The sequence below is a fragment of the Cynocephalus volans genome, chromosome 5 (genome assembly GCF_027409185.1).
Source record: "Cynocephalus volans isolate mCynVol1 chromosome 5, mCynVol1.pri, whole genome shotgun sequence".
Taxonomy (NCBI): Eukaryota; Metazoa; Chordata; class Mammalia; order Dermoptera; family Cynocephalidae; genus Cynocephalus; species Cynocephalus volans.
The window spans coordinates 47,038,753-47,056,671 of NC_084464.1; the positions used below are offsets into that span (position 1 = coordinate 47,038,753).

Consider the following 17,919-nt stretch of genomic DNA (forward strand, 5'->3'; position numbering starts at 1 on the left):
ATGCACAGGTATCTATATTTTTATTTATCCAACAATTAGCTGTATTTCTTTTTGTCTTAGACCCACAGATATTCAAATAAGATGAAAATTTTATAAAATAAAGTAGAAGGAACACAGCATGATTCCAAAACTACTTTTCCAAGACGTTTTTCATGTATAATATTCAATTTCAGAAATAAAACTTAATTGTGTCTTCAAAATAATAATAAAAATTTTCTAAGGTATCATTCCCAAAGGAAGAACATGGTATTTACCTGAAAAAATCCAGTAAATATAGTATCATATGTAGAATAAAAGAATGAAACATTTCTCTTGATTCTTTTCCTTCTCTTAAGATTATTTTCTTCTCTTCCTGTTTTTTTTTATAGTATCTCCCATTATCATGAGTGCTTTCAAAATGCAGTTCTTGATCAACAGCTTTTCCCGTCAACCACCTCAGCCCATAATTCATCCACTCTTAATTTCAACTACTACCTAAATTAGGATAACTCCCAAATCTAGCCATAATTGCTTCCTCTCCCCTTCTCCAATCTTTGACCGCTCTCTAACTGCCTTTCCTATAGGTACCTCAGGACCCTTTTATATCTATACACTTTTTAATTAACTTTTTCAAAATTGACCCCTTCTCTATTTACTTCATTATTTGCATTATCTGGCCATTCTCCTAGGTCTACAACTTTAATATAATTCCTCTCTTTTTAATCAACAGGACCTGCCAACTATTCATTATGTTTCCTACTATCTCACTTTCCAACTCCCTGTCACCATATTCTGGGTTTTCTTCATTCCCTTTGTGAATTACCACAGTTCTCCATCTGACCTGCCTACCTCCAGCCTATTCAATTCTGCTCATTCTATACATACTGCCAGTGAAACCTCTCTCAACCATATCACTCCCCAGTTCAAAGACTTTAAATAGTTCCCCAGTACAACAAATGTAAACTTCTCAAACCGTCACTCAGGGCTTTCTACCCCATTGGAATGCCACTAGTAAAGGTTTATGTCAAATATTTTAAGAAGATAAAAACCTAGGAATCCAACATCGTGATCTTCCACATCTGAATCAGTGCAATGCATACTACAGGTCTGTAGAAGACACAATACACCACCTTTCACTTAACTTCAACTGAGTACATCAGGCAATGGAAATCTATTACTTAATCTACAGTGTTCTGAACATCTCAAGTTACAATGATAAGGATTCATTTTCAAAAGTTTAACCATTTAATCCACAAAATGAAAGTGTGTACAGTTATCAGAAAATAACACTTCTATCTTTAGTGAGAATGCAATTTGGTACAATGTTTTTAAGGGTGAATTTGCCAATATCTATAAAAAGTTTGAGTGCAAATATCCTTTAGCCCAGCAATAACACTTCCAGGAAATTACCTATAGATATTCTCACAGAAGCAAGCAAAAATATTTGCAGAAGGCTATTAAACACAGTATTATTGTAATAGTAAAAAAATAGGAAATTTCCTTAATGGACTGTTATTATACATCTCTACAATAGAATATTATGCAGCAATTAAAAACAAAGTAGCAGCTATATGTGAATTGATATGAAAAGATGTTTTAAAACGACAGAAAAAAAGCAATTTATAGAACAAAATGTAAATAATTTTCCTATTTGTGTCAAGAAAATGCATATGCATTTGTAAATGCAGAGAAAATGGCTAGAAAGTAGCTGATTCTGGAGAATGGGACGGGGAAAAAACATGAAATTTCCAATTTTTGGTGTGTGTGTACATACATAGATACTTTTTTAAAAAAATCATTTATTAAGTTTTCATTAATAAAGAAAAGGCTGAGTACAAGCAAAGGCTCTTAACCTTAGATTAATATAATTGAACTTGCTTATACACAGTGTAGGAAATATGAACTACTAAAAGCACTTAATAAGAAATTCATCCATTCATTCAACAACTATTTCTGGAATAATTATTACGTGTCAAGCATTGTGCCTAATGACACTGACACAATGGTGAACAAGAAAGACCTGGTCCCTGCTCCCAAAGAGCTTATAGAAGGCCTTTAGTCTCCAGTTTTCCTGTTTCCTCTGTAAAACTTATAGGTCCGTGTTCTCATTATGCCTATTATGCCTATGGCTTCCTGTTTCCCCTGTAAGACTTGCAGGTCTGTTTTCCTGTTTCTCCTGTAAGACTTAAGGTCTATGTTCTCATTATGCCTATTATGCCTATGGCTTCCCATAAAATAGATACTAATGGAATCATTATACCATCATTATTAACCCCTATTTCCTTCATAATTAATTTTTAAAGTTATTAAAAGCATAATTTGTGGAAAGAACAATTCAACAAGAACCCTTTCAAATAAACAAATAAAAAGTAACATAGGTGTTAAATGACCTCTAAGGGAAATTAGCTAAGAACATTCAAAATTTTCTTCACTGATTTATATTTTTCTACTAAATTTTTCTACAATGAATGTGTAATACAATAAGAAGAATGTAAAAGTTATTCTTGAAAAGAACCCTCTATTGCAACAACAGATCAGCTACCGCATAAAGTGCAACTCCTTTTCCCACTGTACCAGGTCCTTTATTAAGGTCTGGCGTTGTTGAGATTCCTTGTTTTTGTCAGCCCACAGCCCACTCCCCCTTTCTGCTGGAAACAACATTCTGGGACTTTGCTCTGGGAAACCACTGCTCCTCACCTTCCAGGCTAAGCCCAGTCTCCAGTCTTTGCCACCCAGTGCTTTCTATACCTTTGGTCACCACCACAATATATGACCCTAACAGATCCAAACCAAAATCAATCTGAAAAAGACACTACTTTTTTTTTTTAACATTTTTAAAAAGGTCTAACATCAATTTGCATATGTATTTGCAGTTACACATACAATTGCAAAGACAAGCTAATTTTAATAAAGCTATTACAATTATTAGAATTACTGAGACATAATACAGCTAAAATTCCTAAAAAGAACTTAGTAATGAGTAGAATTTTCATTTAATAAGGCTCTTAAATGTTTTGTGTCACGATAATTTCAAATCATAACACTGGTAGTGAAACAGTCATAAGTTACCTCTTTTAAAATATACAACAATGAAACAGCAATAAAAATACAATATTAGAAAAATTCCATTTCTAAGAAGCTATTAAAACTACATGCTTGTCTCAAAGAATAAGAATGTTAAATCTTATAAATTACATCCTGTTAAAATAGCTGAGTATAGAAATGGTAAGAAAATATAGGTCTACCATATATATACATTAATCACATCTCCTGACAGAAATTTTTTATAACTTAAAAAATAGACTCCTACAGGGAGTATTTTATGAGGCATCTGAAATGTCACAATACCTAAGAAAACATTTGAGATACATTTAACTTTTTAAAAAGTTTTGATCAATCATCCTCTCAATACTAAGAAAACTATAGAGTATATTAATAAATTACAGGAAAACTAGGTTCAATTTAATATAAAAAATACAATGCAACCATCAGAACTTCCTAAGAGTGAAATGGGCTATCTTGTAAAACAAGGACCTCCCCTTCCTTTGAACTAAACTAAAACTCTGTAATTCTCTGAAAATAAGACATCCTTGAAGAATTCAATTGATGTGCCAGCTGTTTTATTTCTTGAAAGAGTATAGCTGCACACATATAATAATCTGTTGTATTTTTTCCTAGCATTGCACAATGTTCCTGGCCTACAATGAACATACTGTATCGATTATCATATTTAAACATCTGACAGCATTATTATAAGAATATTCATCTCTAACTAAATACATAAATATTTCAGTCTTCAAATGGCCATGGATTTCAGTAAAGTATCATATACATTTTTTCCATACAGTTTCAACACAATGCATTTCCTGAACTTTTAGCTTTCAGTTTCCTATTCGTCAATGGCTACAACTCTAGAGGCAATACATAAACACACCATAGCCATGGTATTTCCACTTTCGACACAGTGGATGTAAACTTAATATGACCAAATATAATTACAGTGCATATAATAGTAGATGGTGATTAAGACAGCAACAGCAAAAGTTTAATAATTTACAAAAATGGAAATATAAATTATGTTACTTATATAAGAATTCACATTAAAAACTTCTTTTTTAACTTAGGACTCAGAAAAAGTTTCTCTCTTCTGCAAAAATGATAAGCTTTATCAGACAATAACTATAAAATCCATCCTGTTTCCTTTTTTCTCTTTCTTGCCAGGAAGCTCAGAGCTAAATTTAACGTTCAAACACAGAAAGTATCTTGCCTCAGATTACTGATGTAAAGATTTCTTCCCACTCCCTCATCCTACTCATTATTTCTCAAATGATTTATGCTCATTTTCTGATTTTGTTTTTAATGGTCCTAGCCTTTTTTGTTTTAATTACAAACTATCAAATCCTTTTCAATGAATAGATTAATATAATTAAAGGAAATTAATATCATTAAAAGAAACTAAATGACTTAAAAGTTCATATCTCCACATCACTTCATAACCTGTTAATTCGATTTATATAAAATATAGGTTCTAAAATACATCTTTAACCAGCTGGCCAGTTACTCAGTTGGTTAGAGCTTGGTATTTTAACACCAAGGTCAAGGTTCAGATCCCCATACTTGCACCAAAAAAATAAAATAAAATGTATCTTTATTTTCCTCTCTTAATGTTAATTATTTTACATAATTCATGATTCACTTTTAGAAAAGCCAATGACAATTTTTTAAAATAAAAGAATGATAAGATGACATAAGAATCAAAATTTAAATTAGTAAATTAGGATCACTAGATTAGGAGGAGTAGAAATTTTTTAATGTTGGTCTGGCAAAGCTAGATAATTGTCAGAAAAAATGAACTCACGTATAGTGTATTAAATTCCCATATACTGTTATCATCATCCTTAGAAGCAAAATAGACAACAGGTATAAAAATATTAAAATAGTCTAGAAATCTAAGAAAAGGGAAAAAACTTAGTCACACTTGTTTAGAAATTATAAATATGCACATACACATGAAAATGTTTAGTATATGGTAACACCAAAAAGTTTGTTAAGTGGAGATGAAAGTGAGATATTAATTAAATGAACAATATGAAGATGAAAAGAAACTACAACCTGAACTGACAAATCTAGCCAAAAACCAAACAAAAATATATCCTGAATTATGCAAAGAAAATCTAGAATATAGTCATATTAAAAATAGGAAAATGAACAGATCTTATAACAGAGGTGATAATCTGTCTATAAGAATGTATAACATAATATTAAAACTCCCCCCTTTTAGAAGACACAAAAACTATAAAATGTAAGGAGCAGGTAGCCAAATAATATATATATATAAAGAAAGTGACAAAAATCAATTCGCCCTTTCTCTCTCAAGGTATGAGAATTGCAGGGCTAATATCTAAAGAAGTTAAATTACAAACAACATTCAAAGAATGAGTTAACAGCAAAACTTATTACTATATAAATTTAGAAGGAAAGGCTAGGAACCACCCATAAATATAGTCTAACAGATTTTTTAAAAAATAACAATAAAATAATTCAACATAGGGCCAGCCCCGTGGCTCACTCAGGAGAGTGCGGCGCTGGTAGTGCCGAGGCCGCAGGTTTGGATCCTATATATGGATGGCCAGTGCAGATCCTATATATATCTGCACTGGCTGAGCATGGTGCAGACCACACCGTGCCGAGGGTTGCAATCCCCTTACTGGTCAAAAAAAAAAAAAAAAAAAAAAAAAAAATTCAACATAAAAAATTTAAAAATAGAAACAGAAGTTCCTATATATTACATGAAGGAGCCAAGAGAAACCTACGTACACACGCTCAGTCTTCAAAAAAAGAAAAAAAAAGTAAATAAACCAAAATCTAATTTTAAAACATTTATCTTCCCTCTTAATAGCACAATTAGAAGACAAAATGTGTTATAAAGGGTAATCATCCAAATACAAAACAAGTCACAGATCAGAAGAGGGAAAAAAAAATCCCTTCTCCCTTCAGAAAATTGAAGACAGGAAAAAGAAACCAAACCATGAGAAATATAAATAAGTGATCTGATACAAGGCACTGAAGACATGGAAAAAATTTTTTTGTATAGATGTGTGGATTGTACAATTCAACTTCAGTGTTTAAAAGTGATTTTTAAAAATTAGTATTTCAGTAAAGATTAATCTAGTCCAGAAGCCTGATTATTATTATTATTATTTTTTTGTAAGGAATGTGGCAGAATTTGCAGAGGTCTGGGGCATTGTTAGGTATCCCAGGCCACTTTTTCTTTCTTTAATGATGGGAAAGAATACAGAACATGAAAACATTACCAGTTACAAAATAATTTCACGATAAAATTATGCTTCTAGTGACTAAGAAGTATTTGTACACTATGCAAATGTTTAAAATGCAGAGAGGGCATCCTGCCACAGTTAAAACAATACATTTCGAGAAGAAAAGAAAGTGATGTAATAATGAATTGGTGACTGGGAAATGACCTTATTTATATATGAGAAAAAATTAACTGCTCTTTAAAAAGGGAAGGGAATATTTATTGAGCAACTGGTGTGGCCAGACACTAAGCTTAGGGTTTTATATTCTATCACATTGCATCTAGGTAGGAAAACAACGTACATGAAAACGATGCTTAAATAAGGTTCTCACCATTATGCATGACATATACTAAAATATAAGAGACAAGACAGCTGATGTAAGCTTAGAGACTACTGCAATAGTGGATGTACAGGGTCAGGGGCTGTGAGGCAAAAGTACAATGGTTCTCAACTTTTTGTGCTAATATTACCATCCTATCAACATCCTGCTCTGTAAAAGAACCTATGTTCCACCATGATAGAAATAAAAAGTCCACTTTCTTGAGAATTCTATTTATGTTTACAACGCTATTATACTTATAATTTACAACTCTAAAAATGAAAGAAAAAACCCTTTTCTTCTCAAGGCAGATTTTGGAGTCTTGGTTTTAAACACTTTAAGAATAGTGTTGCTTCTCCAAGTAATATAATCATGAGTTTCTCATTAATAAGGATGGATTATTATCATACTGTTCCTGGTAGTAAAATTACTTTTATCTTGGTGTTTAATAGCTATGGCATTAAAATTATTGATGGTCCTACTATAATTCCCACCCAGATGCCTGAATCACACTGAGATGACAGTAAAAAAATGCCCTAGTATAGCCCTGAAAAGTGCAGGCTTGCTCAAGATATGGATCTTCAGTATGACTTTTCTTCCTCTGGACCTCAATTTCCTCACCTGTAAAACAATATAGTTAATCTAGAAAGATATTTCCCTTCCTTCCTTCCTCTCCCTGATTCTTTCTACTTTATGGCTTTGTGATTTAGGATACAGACTAGGGTTTTGAGAACAGAGAGAAAAACAGTAGCAGAAACCCACTAAACTTTGGAGAAAAGGAATACGATTATGTAAACAACTAGAATATTGAGGGAAAAAGTTGGGCAAAAAACACATTTACAAAAAGAAATGGGCAAATTAAAGAGGCATAGTGGTTTTAGGATAGAAGATCATGAGCTTCACTGCCAAAATTAGTTTGAATAGAAGTTTCAATTATTTTGAAATCAAGAAAGATAGTGAGAAATGCTAGGGATGCAGACTAAGAAATGTAATCTATAACACACAAGAGCCCTTGACTACCCAAGAAATCTTCCCAAGTTCCGTGGGTATATATAGAAGAGATGACATACTCCCTAGCTTAATCATTCATAATTCTGCCCCAACATGATCACCCACTATTTTCCAACAGGCCATCCCTCTGGCCAATCTGGCTTTATAATTTCTAACAAACCTCAGGTATCTCCCCTTCATGATCACTCAACGTTCTCTCTATCTAAAATGCATTCTCCCTTCTCAACTTATTAATAATAATTTATCAAGTTCTAACAATGTTTGAGACACCATTCTAAGTGTTTTACATGTATTAACTCATTTCATTCTCTCAGCCTCCTAGGAGGGAGGTTAAGTAACTTGCTTATTAAGATTACACTTACGCCACAGCAGAGCTACGATTCAAATACAGGCAGTCTGGCTCCAAGGAGCCTGTCAACTTGCTAATTAGTCCTTCAAAGCACAGGTCAAATTCTGTCACCTTCCTGCAGTTCTCCTCTGCTCAGCAATTATTCCTGCCTCTTAAGCCCTTAAATAAACCACTCATTTTCCACTTAACGTGGGAGCTAGGTTATTTATCTTTTGTGCATACGTTCTATCTTTTCTGAGAGCAGGACTGTGTCTTACTTATTTTGTAACACTACTGAGAACCTAACAGAACTTAATAAATATCTGGAACACAGCAGTGCTCATTAATGAAACTATAATATATTTAATATTTATTGAAGACATAGACCAGGCACTGAGCTAAGTGCTTTACACATATTATCTCATGTAATCCTCACAACAACTTTCAGGTAGGTATTAATCTTGTCCCTCTTCCATATTATAGATGAAGAAACTGAGGCTTAGATAAACTAAATATCTTGTCCAATATCACAAAGTGGTAATGGTAAGATTCAAGCCCCAACAGTCTTACTTAAGACTTTATGCTATATTCTTAGCCCCCAGCCTACCACAAAACACCTTGAAGAGAGAATCAGTCCTAACAATTCAGTTCAACTTGCACTTACATCAGTACTTGCATCAGTACTTCAACATAACTGAATGCTGAGGACTTAGAATTGGAGGTACAGCTGCTGCCTTCAAGAAACTCACAGTCCATTAAGACTTTAGGACCCAACTTTGACATCACTGGCACAGTTACCATCATCAAAGCTTAAGATTTTAACTTATGTTTTAGAAACAAAATCAAAATAATTCTTGGAAATTCTCTTCCACACCATTCCTTCTCCCTTCAGACTTGCCCACTCCCTTTACCCTAGGACTCATTTCTCTAGCTGCTGTATTATAGAACAGAAGAGTCCCATTAATCCTCACAACTATTGGGACATCTGAACTGAAATTAGTAATAGCTTGGACTCAAGGGTCTATCTGAGGAATTCCTTGTCCATAACGAAATATTGGTAATGAAGGACTAGAAAAAACCAGCAGCAAGAAGAAGCAGAGATAAGAAGGATCTGAAAGTCACATTGTAAAGTGAAGATAAGAAGAAAAAGCAAGAAGAACAGGAAAGTAGATACAAACAGAAGGTGAAAGTAAGGGTACAGAATAAATTCAGTGGAAAGTTGTAGATAAATGAAACACTAAAATCTAATCTATTTTATGAATGCTGACTCTTTTAATTATTTCTTTTCCTAACCTCTAATGGAAACAGAAAAATGTGTATGTGAAACAGCCACTGAAAAATCATTAACTAGGAACAGTATATAAATTAGTAGTTCTTTTCTGAGAAACCATACATCTTAGAATTCCAGAGGTGCAAAGGTACCTTAAGACCCTATCTAATACAACCCATCCATGTTACAACTAAAGTAAGGCTCACAAAGGTTAAGTAATTTTAAGGTGCCCAAGATCATAAAGCTACTTGGTAGCAACACTCCTCAATCTCATTCTCGTGTCTATTCCTACCTGCTGTGGATTGCATGTCTCCCCACCAAACTCACTGAAGCTTAAATTGTGTCCTCCAAAGTTCCAGGTATTGGAAACTTGGCCCCCACTGTGACAGTGTTGAGAGTGGGAAATCCTATTCTGGTAATTGAAAGGTGGGGCCTTGATGAGATGTTTAGATTGTAGGACCGTGGCATAAAGCATTAATAATGGTGGTCAGGGGTGTGGTTCTGAGGGCTTTAAAAGGAGAGCACATGAAAGTCTCTCCCTGCTCTGCCATTTTCTGCCATGTGAGACCCCTGCATTGCTGTAAAGCCACCACCAAAGAAGACACTCACCAGATGTACTCCCTGGACTTTGGACTTCCCAGCCTCTGAAATTGTAAGCAATAATTTCATTTTTTTATAAATCACCCAGTTCCAGGTATTTTGCTATAAGCAACACAAAGAGACTAATACACTACCACATCAGGCTTCTTAGAGATGGCTATTTTTCTCCTTTTTCCACCCTTAATAACCATTAAATTAATTTCTGCATAAGCATTTCAGAATCACCATATTATTCATAGTGCCCTTAGAAGAAAATTAGCAGATATTCTGGGTTACCAGGTACAATATAGTATTTCATTCTCTTATCCTCCAAATCAGTAATCTTCAATTGGGTCTTGATGTCCTACCAGGAGGAAATTCAAACACTTCCCAGAAGAGCAGAAAGAAGAAAGATCCCAAAAGCTGACCAAAAACAAGCCAAGTTGATAAACTACAATCCATCTGGAAATGAATCAGGCCCACAACTCCTAGAGGCTAGACAACTACTAGTGGGAAATACAATGAATACCACTTATTTTCCCCCTCTCTATTTTATATCCTCCCAAATAATCTCAAGCTCCTATTTTTCTGACAAACTTCAATTCCAGAAGCCTGTAAAGAGAAGGCAAAATAATGAAATAGAGTATCATGTTACTGTCAGCAAAGGTGGATTTTTAATGGGAACTATGCTGGCAGGAAATAGGAGAAGAGTCTTCAGGTAAACCCAGAGACCTGTACTTTTAGCCATAAAAACACTAGAAAGTCCTGAAAATGTGTTATATACATTCAATTCAGCATTTCCCCTACTGCAAACTTGCAGACATTCTCGGCCAGAAGGAAGTCATCCTAGGCCATATCTGTTGTCTAAGAAAGTCTGATGCTCAACCCCTTGAAAAACTGTGGGCCTTGCCAGTCACCATTCACCTGGTTATCTGAGCCGAGTGACTTGGCAATCTTCCATCACCTTCATTTAAATATAATTATTATATAGGCCTTAAAAATTATGTGTCTACCTATCGGGCTGGCTGAAGCATTCTATGGAAGGGAAGAAATGTCCTGTTTTACTTCTGGAACACACCTTAATTTTGATATGTGTGAAGTTCATTATAGATTAGGGATAAACTTCCTGCTCTAACATATTAAGCAAATTAGGACAAGTGTAGTAGAAATGAAAGGGACAAAAAGATAAAAAGAAAGTTAGTAACAAAGGGATTCAGTGACTCACTGAGCTTAAGTAAAGGAAGAGTCAAAAATGACCAGTAAGAATAATGGAGTCATTAACAGCTAAAGGGGGAAATGAGGAAGAGAAGTGGTTTGGCTGAAGTGAGGGAAAGAGGGGATGTCGGTGTACGACTGCTACAAGAGATGGTATTTAAATACATTTTACTTCAAGATACAGATGAAAATTTAGACCTCAAGTTTAGACAGCTATATAGATTTGGGACCTAAAAAGAGGTGGCAGTTAAAGCATTGCAATGATTGAGTTTTCAGAGAAAGAGAAGGTAACAGAAGAACATTTAGACAACTGCATTCTGCAGATACTATACTTTGAAGATAAACTAACTTTCCAGATGAATAGTACCTTATTCTATAGATATAAAGTATTTGTACTAATTTATTCTAATGAAAAACTTAAAAATTCATGTTTCTTTCTTTTCCAGGCTATGAACTGGCAGAAAGAAACTCAAGACAAAAATAGTTTCATAATTGCCACTTGCCCAAAATCAAATCTCTGACCTAAAACACACTGCTTTTTAAGTTTCTCTATTTATAACAAGTTTTGAAAAAAATTGGGAGAAAAATCAGGCACACCAATACTACCACTGTTTTATAATATCTGTGAGAATTTAACAGTTTTAAAATGCACATTAACTAAAATGTTGACAATTAATGAGTCTGGGGAACGGGTACATGGAGGTTCATTATACTCTTCTCTCCAGTTCTGTGTGTGTGTGAAACATTCATAATAAAAAGTCTAAAGAGGGATGGCTACAGATATTTTTTAAATTCTATCTTCAGTAAAGACTGACAACACAAAACAAAATTCTAGCAGATAAATATTTCTCAAATAATGATTTCTTCATTCTCAATAGACCAATGAAATTTAATGTGTATAAAAGGGAGAAAAGCCTAGTCTGTTGTTTCAGAGGAACATAAACATGTTCATTAAATGGAAAAAGTTAGTCCTTTCATCCATGTTGATTGAGATTAGACCTGTCACTTTTCTGTTCAATGAACTTACATTTTTGTTGAAAAATATATAGGCCATATACATGTTTGATTTTGATTAGTAAAGGCAAAATAAATGTTTATCTCAAATACCAATGATTAATCTGTTGAAGTATATAGTTAGCCCTCCAGTTACTTCAAACATCTCCCACTCTAGTAAATAACCAAATAAAGAACTTTCTGATGTGGATGCAAAAAAAGACAGATTTTAAAAAATGAACCAATATCCATAAATTATAACTAATCCTAAATTGTAAAAACAGCATATTTAAAATTACATAAAATAGTAAATGAGGGAAAAAGTTAAATTTTTTTTAACAATTATCATTGTTTATGCTATGATTTAAACAGATTTAATTTAAATCAAATCACACTACTGAGGCTATGAGAATGCTAAAATTAGTAGACAGCAGGAGCAGATTAACCACTTAGATTTACCACTTACTGACGATCAAGAATAGTTTACAAGATTTAGATGCACTAAACTTTTCTTCCTATGATAAAGAGCACTACCCAAAATGAAAAACAGATTTGTTTGCCTCCTCTTCTTTCTTTGGTAAGTTCCAGAACAATAAAGACTATATATACATGTCTGTGCAAAACATAGCACACTGTAGGTGTGCGACTCTTTTAACAGGAATAATCACCACCTTCAATTCCCAGAAAGCAGTGCTAGGTATCAGTCTCATTCCCTAGGTGACATGCATTAGATAACAAAATAAAGCAGGGTTTCCTTGCTAGCGGTTCTACCTTGAATCATTTTCAGAATCCTATTTCTTCTAACAGAAACATGTTGTAATGAAACCTCAGTGAGAAGCTAAAAAAAACAAAATCAAAATATACATTCTTTTCCAATCTAAGAATAAACAGAAAATTGAAGATTTAATTAGTTGCCTAATCTAATATTTTAAGTTTTTTATGCTAAACTGGTTAAAATGATGTTTTTAAAAGGAAAATCACCCCAAATTCCCATAACAAAAAAAAATTAAAGATTCGGAAACATACTTGTTTTGTAAATGTTGCAAGACTACATAATATATAAGCTTATTGTTTTAAAGAAATAAAACAATTTATAAAGACCATCTTTGATTTTTAAAAAAAATCTCAAGCAGTCACAACTATTGACTAAAGAGTTTATCTTTCAGTGGTGAACTCTTATTAGCTATTAGCTAACTCTAGCTAGGTAAATAAGCAAAATGACCATTCAATGAAACACTAACAAATTAGCATAATTAAATCAAAATTAGTAACTTTGTTCTTAAGAAGTTAAACTTATATCTCTGAAGTATAAATCATACTCAATACGAATATTAAACAAGACACATTTAAAGAAAAAATTGAGTAAACTAAAGTGCTTCTCACAAATGAGTGTTATTAATAACCCTCATTTAAAAAATATATTTTAAAAATACATTATTTCTATGGAATCCCTGAATTGGTCAGGGCCATAATTGTAGACTGCTAAGCGGAGGTCAGTTGGGAGAGAGGTAATGGTAAGTGAAAGCATGACAGAGTAAAACTTTCCCACCAGAATAAGAATTTATTCAAGTCGTTCCTTGAATTTTGATTCAAACACCAAGAGAAGCCGCTACTATCATTCCCTAAAGTAAAACAGGGGGACAGAACTCCCAAAGACTATTAAAAAATACTTAATCACAATTTGCCTTAAGTTTTCCCTTGTTTCCCCATCTAACAAAATGGGAGGACAATGAAAATAAGCAGCCCCGTCTACCCCCTCAGAGAGGCAAAGAAAGCGACCATTCAACGCCAAGTCTTACTCCACTGGAAAACATACTCCTGAAAAGTAAATCCAAAACCACGAGCTGAAACTGCTCCATGCAGAATTCACTGAATGGCGGCCAAGCTCTGTACACACTGTCCTGAGCTACGCTGAAGGCTATCTAGAGTTCTGCGTTCTCCGCTTACAACTTGTACCTCACCATGCTTTCGCCACCACTGCAGAAACCGATGTTTTAAATGAGACTGAGACGTTCCTCCTGGCTTGTTAATGGGAAAAAGGCAATCTAACGCCTTGATCCTCACATTACTTTTTAGCAATACTGGTTTTTGACTCATATACTGTCGCCGACACACCTTTTCAGACGCAAAGCGTTAGTTAGAAGGTCCCAGGACTGAACTGAGTGAGGAACAACTTTTAACTGGCTTTCCTCTGGCACTATAATACAGATCACCTGTTAGAACGGCGCTGCACGGACACCTTCAACAAGTGGCCGAGAGCGGCGATGCTGTTCCCAGTCATTTGTCCCAGGGCGGCAGGTGAAGGCGGTGAACGCCCATCCACACCCACCGGGCGGCCACCCCCGAGCGCGGCAGGCAGCGGCGGGGCGCTCCGTTATCCTCACCCTCCTCGGGCCCCGCCAGGTGAAGTTTCGCTCGCGCCCGCGACTGTGGCTGCTCAGACGCCGCCCGTGTCTCCGAGGGTCCTGCCGCCTGCTCGGGGCGGCCGCGGTCACGGGCCCGCCGGGCCTCGGGCGAGTCGGGGACTGCCGACGAGAGCCAGAGCGGGACCTGTCACCCGGGCGGGAAACAAAAGCTGAGTGAGGACGAGCGGGCGCGACCGGCCTTGCCTCCGCGAGGGGGAGCGTGGCGGGGGCGGGAGCGTCTCCCGCGTCCGCCGGCTCCGCGCTCTGGGGTGGAGGCCTCCCGCGCGCTCACCTCGAGGCTTCCCTGGCCCCGCTAGCCCAGACGCGCCGCTCCCGAGCTAGGGAGTCGCTTGAGGGGACGGAGAGGCGGCGCGGACGCGGGGTGACCGGGAAGGAGGGAATTGGGCTCCCGCGGCGCCGCGGCCGCCCGCCCCATCCCTACGGCCATGGCGCCGGTACCTGTCGCCACGGTGGCTCGCTGGCTCCGTCCCTCTCCCCCTCGCCCGCGCGCCGCTCACCCCTCAGCCCGCCCAGCAGGCCGCTCGCGCGCCGGACACCGCCTCCCGAGACTGGCAGCGCCCGCGAGCCGGTCCGAATGCCCGGGGCAGCGCCGGGCGCCGTCCCGCCCCCGCCGGCCGCAGGACCCGACTTCCATAGGACCCCGTGGCTGTCAGTCCGCCCCCAAAAGGCGCGCGGGCTGTCTCTCCGCCTGTTCGGATTGGTAGCCGCGCGCCGTCCATGCTAATAAGGCCACGCCCCCTTCGTTTTCTTCTCCGCCTTCCCACTAGCCCACGTGTCTTGGCCCTTGCTCTTTGTGGGGGCCGGAGAGGAGGGATGAAGGATACTGACCGACACCCTCTCATTATCCCTTACCTCCAGAGAAACTAATGCCTGAAGAAGCTGCTTGACTTCACATCTGCATCGTCTCTCTTAAAGCTCTGCCTCTCCTGCCTGTCCACCGGCCCTGACCTGAGGCTGGAGAGGGGCAGGCCAGGTTAGCCTCAGGAAACAACTCCGTGAACTCAAAGATACCCAGTCAGGACTGGGGCAATCCCACCTCCAGAACCAATTTAGCACATAGCACCTCCTTCTAGACTCCCAGTGACTGTGAAGACAGTGCTTTCCCACGGCTTTCTTTATTTCAAACATGAAATCCCAGGCGATTAAGACAGGAAGGGGCCTTGAAAAAGGATTGTGTTGGGCCCCCAAGGCCCCAACTCCACAGAGTTAGCTGCTTAGCAAACTCAGCTTTTTTTTTTTTTTGGCAGCTGGCCAGTAAGGGGATCAGAACTCTTGACCTTGATGTTACAACACCACGTTTTAACCAGCCAGACCACCAATCCCCTCAATTTTGAGGAAACAGAAACCTGAAGTCCCATAGCGAGTTACCCACAGGACATATAGTTACCTATGGAAACCTAACGTCCCATAGCTAGATTAGAACTCATGTCTTCTGGCTCCAAATCTGTTCTCTTTGCCCTATATCACATTCAAGTATTATGAAGAGCCTCTTCAAATCACCACGCTGAGTACTATTGTAGTCATTCCCTGCATTCAGGAGGTGGTGTCAGCAGAAAAGACAGAGCCAACCTTGAAACCTCCTCAAAGGCAGGGGCCCTATCTTAGTCGTTTGTCTATCAGTGCCTAGAAGCTTCCCTTTTTACCAGTTGCCAGGGAGAATCACCGAAACAATTTATTCCTGCATTAATTCAGCAAAACAATATTGATCAAAACTACTCTAACAACAATTAAGCACCTACTATGCTTAATAACAGCAGGTATTAAGCACTGTGCCATGTGCAGGGTATACAAAGGTGAGAAGACATTGTCTCAGCCTTCAAGGGCTTCAGCCTAGGAGATGGGGACATCCACATAACATGTCAGTGCTCCTCATGTTGCAGGGGTTGTGACAGATGTCTGCGTAGGGCACAGTGGAGGACTCCAAGGAGGGAGGAATCAGTTGTCCCTGGGAGAGGCAAGGATGGCTTCATTGAAGAGGTGACACTAGAGCTGAGTCTTAAAAGATGGAGTAGGTGTTTGCCACGCTCAGGGGTGTGGATAAGGAAGGAAAAGGACTCCCAGGCAGGGGGGATAGCATGAGCAAAAAGCATGCAGACCTGGAAAAGCCTAGTAATTGAGGGAATAGTGAGGAGCAGTGTGGGTAAATCTGCAGGGCTGTAGGGACGTGTCACATGCTCTGGGGCTAGGCTCTTCCAGGAGGAAGACAGAAAGGCCCGGGAGGCTGCCAGGCTGTGTTGTAACACACCGCAGCAAACAACAACAGGCCCTGTAGATACAGCTGCAGGCTTTTTTTTTTCTTCCCTAGACCAGAGTCTGTGAGGAACAGTCAGTTCCACAGTTCCAATGGCAGCCTGGCTAGCCCCACCCACTCCCCCAGAAAACCACTCTGGTCAGTGCACTTGCCCTCCTTGGCATTTGGAAACACGTGTGCTTGCATTTTCCCTAACATTGCTGCCCTTCAGAATTCAAAGATGATGTGAACTCTGGCTGCAGACACCTGGGTGTGAGATGAGCAACCCTTTACTAACGTAAGGAGCAGTTCTTTTCAGGACCTGTCACCAAGGCTGGCTTCATGGGTGTGTGACCTGTGTGTTACACAGGGCCCCACACTTAGAAGGGCCCTGTGCTTTATTTAATGCTCTGATGTCGCCATCTTGAAATTCTTGGTAATTTTTCAGCAAGGGACCTCACATTTTCATTTTGCACCGGGCCCTGCAAATTATATAGTCAGTCCTGCCTGTCACTATTAGTGTCCCTGGGCATGCTTATGATACTGCTCAAACCATATCTCATTTTTAAAGCATTTGGCACTCACTAGGTTTGTTTACATGGACTATATGCTTAATTCTCACAATAGCAACGTGGGGTAGGCTGATATTACTTTTTATACTCATTTATTAATTGAGAAAACTGAAGTGTGGCAGCTTCCAGGTGGCACAGCTAAGAAAGGGCAGAACTTGTACTTGAACTCAGCACACCCAAACCCTATTTCACCCACTATGGAGCTACCTTCATCTTGGCTTCAGAATCCTTTCACAGGCAGCTTTGTACATGAAAGATGTGCTGTTTTAAGAGTCAGGATACATGGTAGAATAGGTATCTGTCATTTTGTGGCTACCTATCACCTTTTGAAAAGTTTTTTGGCCATTTTGAACAATTCTCAGCCATTATACATTCAAATTCTGTTTCTGTCCCTTTTCCGCTTTCTTTCTGGTGCTCCAATTGAAACGCATGTTAGATCTTCTCACTTCATCCCTTTCTTCTGTTTTTTCTATCTTTTGTCTTTCTATGCTTTGTCCTAATAAGTTTCTTTGGACTATTCTTGAGTTCACTCATTCTCCTTTCAGCTTTAAAAAAGAAATCTCTTAAACTATCCATTGAGCTCCATTTGGTTATTCTATTTTTTAGTTATCAGAATTTATATTTGGTTCTTTTTCAAATATGCTATGCCACTTCTTTTTTCTCCTAGTGCTCTGCTATAA

General features: G+C 37.8%; 1 protein-coding gene across 8 annotated transcripts in view; it reads right to left on the reverse strand.

Moving 5' to 3' along the window:
* The window catches only part of FKBP5 (FKBP prolyl isomerase 5), a 90,364-nt gene extending 75,370 nt beyond the window's left edge, over nucleotides 1–14,994 (reverse strand). For 2 of the 8 annotated variants that reach the window (XM_063098445.1, XM_063098447.1), the window contains exons 1-2: nucleotides 14,876–14,979; nucleotides 14,396–14,561 (exon numbers count right to left, since the gene is read on the reverse strand). The gene's annotated coding sequence lies outside the window, so the exon portion shown is untranslated. Of the gene's footprint in view, nucleotides 1–14,224; nucleotides 14,562–14,875 lie in introns of all 8 variants that reach the window. The other 6 variants (XM_063098442.1, XM_063098449.1, XM_063098443.1 and 3 more) reach the window with 5 other exon arrangements.
* Between the last annotated feature and the right edge of the window lie 2,925 nt (nucleotides 14,995–17,919).